We start from the raw sequence: 6,468 nt of genomic DNA, 5'->3' as shown, positions 1-6,468 counted from the left end.
TATTATTACTAACTTTGTGACCCCCTCTTTTTTTTTTTTTCAAGTTTCTTTTTAAGGCTAAGTGTAACTGTCAGCCAAGAGGATGAAATTTTAGGTCACTGTACAGTTAATATCCAGGGGTCGTTAATTAGTAATGTTGCAAGATTTAAGGCAGAAACTTCTCGGCCAAGATTAGATTACGTAGGAAGGAAAACCTGCGAGTGGACCCCATTACATCTACAAGCGGGGACGCCTTTCTTGTCCAGAAAAATAAACTTTGCAAAGAATAGGGATAGACAATGATCTCCAAGGAAGAAATAGAGGGCGGTGGGATGATTTGGGATGCCCGGAGCTGAGCCGACCTGAGCCACAGCCCTGCGGCTGCAGCGAGTGGGGAGCAGCCCCACTCCCACTGAACGGCAGCTCCGAGAAATGGGGTGTGGAAAAGGCTCTGGGGCAAGGAAAAAACAAAATGGGGAAGGGGGGAAGAGAGCTTTTAAGATGACTAAACAGTTTGTGATCAAGGGAAGAGAGCGGCTGGTGAAGACGCTTTCAAAATTTAGGATTATCTGTAAACCTGAGAACTGAGGGCGGCTGAATGTGGCTTCGCCTGCGGGGCGGTAGTTTGTGGGTAGCGAAGGATAAAGTTTTAACCCTAGTACCTGACAAATAGAAATAATCATCGAAATGGTTAAAAAGACACTGGGAAGAAGCAAACGGGGGAAAAAAAAATCATATCGCGAAGCTGCCCGCAAAGCCCGAAAGGGTACGAACGGGGGAAAGCACGGAAAAAAGGGAGAGAAAAATTATTCGGTGATGCCTGGATATTCCGACAGGAATAAAAGCGAAATGAGAAATCGGAGAAGCCGGTCTGTGCAGGCTGTCTGGTCTATATAGCAGGGACTTAAACATAACATCTGGAGCAGAGCTGTCCTTGGCTGGCCGTTTTTACACTTTGACATTGTATTTTATTTTTTTTTATTTTTAGCAACAAGTATCCAAGGATCTAAACTAATTGATTCTGGAGTTTCTTGGAATTTATCCAAAGAGCAATATCGTTTTAATTGTATGTTGCTTAAAACTCCATTTCTCGAACAGTGTGAAACAAGTCATAAAAGTCATAAAGCGTATCACTGTTTTTTCCCCCATCCATAAATACTCAACCGACACTCGCAATTCTCTCCTAATACTCCTAAGGGGTGCAAAAATAATTTAGAAGACATGTATCCGCACTATAAACTTGGAAACTCTTAATCCGTTTTAACTGATTTAGAAAGCACTTCTGATTTCATTTTTTTAGGGGACAAAGAAAAAAATATAAAATTAAGACACTGTCCCAACTGCTACTACTTACCCACGAGAAAGAAAGATTTCGAAATCTAATTTTAAACCTCAACACTAATGTTCCAGTCCGGCTAAAGGGGTAGAACTGGGTTCCTGTGCAAAGTATTTGGGTGGAGATAAAAAGGCCTGTAAAGTTTATATACATTTCTGTTTTCCTCATCCCTCACTTGGAAACTCAGCCAGCAGCATCCCTGGCTAATCAGCCAGAACCAACCCCCAAAAGCGAACTTTTTTTCCAGTAGACAACAATATACTTTCATCATTAGAGGCCATGGCTATAAATATCTGACTATTTCTCTTAAAAAAAAAAAAAAGACGGAAGAGTCACTGCTTCCCCCCCCCCCCCCCCCCTTTCCCTGCACACCCACACTTTTCGTGTCTAAAATTAGCAGGAAAACTATGCACTGGAGAGAAAGTGCGATGTAGCTAAGGCAGGGAGGCTTCATTAGTTCCTGCAAAGGCTGGGGTTGGAGCTGGGTCCGGAGAACCAGCCATCAAAGGAAGCCAACGGCACCTTTGCAGATCATTTTTGGCGCTTCAGAGAGCGATTCAGGCTGGAAATCTGTAAAAATCCACGCAAACCTTTTTCCTCTCGCTACTAGGCACCCTTTGACACGGTTGCATTGAAGTTGGGGCTGGAAGGTCCTTGGAGGTCTCTGAGTGTGACAGTACTTAGAATAGCGGGTAGATGGCACAATTTTCTAACATTTAGAGAGAAGAACCCACGCTGGGAGCAATAAGTCCATTTAAAAGCCCTTTATTTAAAAGGAACAAAGATAACTGACAAACAAAGTACAGAGACATCTCAATGAAATTTCTAGAGAAGAATAAAAAACTCTCTGCAAAGGAAAAGACAAGTTCTCGGATTTGTTTATTGTTATTTTAAGTACAATACCGAAATGAAATTAAATTAAAATATAGATATATCTAACAAGCTCCTAGAACTGCGGATGTTTAAATCGGGCATCCAGGATAGTAAAATACGAGCAGCTATTTGAAAGGAAGGAAATTCACAAAATAGGGTTAACGTTTCAGAATGAACACAGCTCTCGCATGCCCGTTGTTTAAAGGACTCCATCAAATCAGCACACGCATTTTTTTTTTCCCAAGGCGAATCGGAGAAAGATGTGGTCAAGGGGGGAAATAAGACCAGGGAAGGGGGAGGGAAGAAGAAAACTGAGGTTAGAAGCTACTTTCTAGGAAAGGGAAATAATCTTAAGGGCTCTATGTGGCTGCATTTCAGTAATTTTTTTTTTTACAGTGCTTGAATTCAACAATGAATGGTGGTTCTTTCTGAGTTCATTCCTTTTATTCGCATACAGGCTCATGGGTAGGGTTCAAAGCAAGGGCTAAGAAAAAGGAGACATTTCAGCAAAGGTAGGCAGCATCTCTCCGGGGCGGTGTGACTCCTAAGAGCCACTCGCAAGCATTTAGGAAGAGACACACAGATAATTCGGGGTAAACACCCCCCCCTCCTTTAATCATCCGGCTCGAAACTCGACGACTTATGATACCGAATACACGTATCGCCGGCGTTTTGGGGCTGAAGGAAAAGAAATAAGTGAAAGGGGAGGGGAGGAGAGAGAGAGTGATGCTGAGAAATTAGACATTGATCCGGGTTTGATCGAGTCTGGGAGCTTCCACTAGTAATAGGCAGGCAAACCTCCCAAAACAGAGACAGACACATGCTCCCAGCTCCTCTGATTATGTTAAAAAGGGGGAAAAATAGAAAAAGCGGGGGGGAAAAAAAGGGCAATAAGCCGTATGTTCCCTCGAATCTGTGGTGCTGTAAAGAAATCAGTTTCCGTATAAATGATTGTATTTGGGTGGGTGCTTTTCCCACTTATTTGTTGAGTAAATCTCTCTCACTGCGCTGAAGGCGAATCCCTGTTGATAAATCCATCATTACCGTTTGGATACAGGGAGACAGCAGCGCCACTAAATTTATCTTACATTTGTAGCGCTTTAATAGACATTTATTAAATGCTTTTAGAGAGAGACATGGGGCGCCTGATTACATCCTAGTTATAGGCAGAACATAAAGACACACGTTAACAGCAATTTACAAGAAGAGGGTTGGGGAAAAAAAAATAAAAGAAAACAAACGAAAAGGCAAAGTTTGGGAGTAAAGCTGCTGGGGAAGAGTCAGTGTGCGCCTTTCCGTATGGCCGCTAAATACCAGCTTTTTCTCTGGCATTTCTCAGAATATTAATCCTGGCCTATATATGTGTGTGCTCATGTATACATTTAGAGAGTATGTGACATACACCCGCACACAAGGCAGATGCGAGCGTACGGATCAAACAAGGCGACGCGTATTTCTGTTCCGTTCACCAACACAGCAGAATACAGGAGAGCATTTACAATAGATTCATCACCCTCTTTCACACTCGCCCTCCACCCCCTTACCCCCCCCTCCCCTCCCCACCAGCTTTTAACTCTAATTTCAATCTTCTTCAACTGGAGAATCTCCAGGGACCTGGTCAAACTTGTGTAAAATAGTTAAACCAAGCGTGTTTCAAAGAGGATTGCTGAGTTCCTCTTCCTGCCTTAATAAACCGAAAGGCCCAGTTCAAAGAAAACACACTGGAATCAAAATTCAAAATACCTCACGACTCAGAGGGACAGAGCAGGCTCGGAGCAATGTGTGCGGTTCCATGCTTTGGTGGGCACGTAGTGACAAACATTTCGCCCTGCTTTTTCTGTGTGGAAATCTTTCCTTTGGGCTTTTTCTCCCTCTCTTTTATTTATTTTTTTTTAGCCTTTCTATTTTTCTTTAAAAATCCCTTCTTCCACTGTCTCCCAGGTACATGTCTAAAGCCACCTCTTGCTTGTATGAAGTTAACCCGCCTCTGCAGAGATCTGATCACATTCGGGTTCACGCCGCTCCTCGCCCCTCGCTCCGCACCGCAGCGCGCCCGCACCGCGGAACCTCCGCCTTAGGAGCAGTGATTTATTCATTATTTTATTTTTATTTTCGGGTGTCTTGCGAGGATGGCTTCTGCGTTATCTTCCCACCATCCGAGTCATGCCAAGGACAGCATCGCCCGGATTTCACATCTAGCTCGGAGCTTATCCTCCTCTAATACCCCGTGGGTCGCCTTTCGCGGGGGACAGGGACACACACACACACACACACATCCAAGCAAACACAGAGCGGATCCCCGCACCTCCAGAAAAAAAATAAAATTACCACGCGAATCCTTCCCCCCACCTCTGCCCTTTTTCAAGAACACTTCTTCTATCTAAAAGTTTCCAAAAGAAAATAAATACAAGTGACACTGTGCTGGGGGAAAGCTCATTAGTTCGTTGTCCAACTCTAATAAAAGAACAGAAGTGCAAATTATAGAGTTCAGCTTCAACACACGCTCTGTCAACTAAAATCAACCGAGTGCAGCCTTGATTCAAATAGCTGAGAAGTTGGTCCGCAATTCAAAACCACCTTCTCCCTCCTCCCTTCCCCTTCCCACCCCACCTCCACCCTCCGCCCTGCCGCAGGGACATTTGGTTGGAAAAATATTGTTCCAAGGAAGGTAATGATAAAGCTTAACATGAGGAAGAGAAGTGCGCAAACTCATTTCCCCATCGGTAATCCCAATAAAAGGAGCGTGGTGCTACGCTAGGAAGGGCTGGGCTGGGGGCTCTGTGTGTGTGTGTGTGTGGATGAGGGGGGGAGGAGGGACAGGACTCCTGAAATAACATCTTCTTTCCAGCAAGGTAGAAGAAGAAACGGCCCCTTTGTTTTGATAATTAGCTAAGCCCAAACTAGGAAAGCAGATGTGTTTGCTTAGCTAATCATAAGACAAGTTTCTTTCAAAGAACTTCATTGAGCGATTGCAATTGTGAAGGAAGGAGAAGGATTTCATTCTCCTCTCCCTTGTCTCCCACCCCCCTCTATTTTATTATTATTATTATTAAAACCTTCTTCTAATATGATATAAACGCTTCCGATTACCTAGGTGGGAAGAAGGCAAACCCTCTTCAGCAGAGGAGCGGGCTCGCCCCCCGAGCCGCACAGCCACCCCGAGCTCTCCCCGCTCCACGTTACACGCCAGATCTGTTGACATTTTACTTGGGGGGGGGGGGGGGGGAGTGGGGTGAGGGGGGGGGGAGAGGGGGGGTAGAGAGGGGAGGAAAAAAAAAAAAAAAGAGAAGGGGGAAAAATAAAGTTTTAATGACATGTATGACATATTAAATTAGGCAGTTTTACAATTGGGTTTGAATGCGATGCTAACTGATTACAACTGTGTTATCAAAAGGGTGATAAGATTTATAACTTCGTGAGCACAAGCCTCTCCTCTTAATGACAATAGATGTTCAATAGCAGAAATCTGGTTTCTATTTTCCAAGAAGAGACGCTGTGTGTCTCCGCTGCCCCTTTATTACCGCAGGATTCAAGATCCTCTCTAAAACAGCTTGGCACTTGGAAATCCACAGGCCAGGAATACCTTTATGGTCCCTATTAACTACTGCGTTATTTACACTTTCGCTGGTGCTTCTCACTCAATACCCGTATCACACACGATGGATAGCACAGCCTCACTCCTTGCCTTTCGCTGGGTGTTTTGGGTTTATATTTTGCATTTCTGTGCTTTACAAAAGCGGAAAAAAAAAAAAAGGAGGGGGGGAGAGGAAAAAAATCTCCACCCCACAGCTCTGTCTCTTACACCCCTCTCCTCCCCAAGCTCCCTAAACCAACACATTAAGCAAACTTTAAAAACTGGGTTCCTATTACAAAGCAGCGCCCAGGACTAACTGCTTTAAAATTGCTGCATAATTAGATTTAGTTGAATTTCACCATTAATTAGGCAGCCGCACTGCGGGGAGCCTTTGAAATCTGAGAAAATGGGAAAAATCATCTGAAGCACGTTTTTTAAACCCAACTTCAATAAATCCTGACAAGGCCTGCATTTCTCCGTGTATCTCTTCCCATTCTACAAAGCAAAGGGAAGCGAGAGCGATCCCCAGGACCCACTAAAGTTTTAATTAAAAAAAAAAAAAAAAGAAGAAATAAAAATAAAATCCATCTCCATTTCCCCATCCCGCTCGTTATCAGCGGCGGCGGTTTCGGAGCGCCTCGAAACGTCCCCTTTTTCTCCTTCCCTTTTCCTCCCTTCTCTCTTTTTCCCCCCTTGGCTTTTTTGT

Source organism: Nyctibius grandis, chromosome 11 (genome assembly GCF_013368605.1).
Source record: "Nyctibius grandis isolate bNycGra1 chromosome 11, bNycGra1.pri, whole genome shotgun sequence".
Lineage (NCBI taxonomy): Eukaryota > Metazoa > Chordata > Aves > Nyctibiiformes > Nyctibiidae > Nyctibius > Nyctibius grandis.
The sequence above is the reverse complement of the archived record's forward strand: the minus strand, read 5'-3'. Positions refer to the sequence as shown.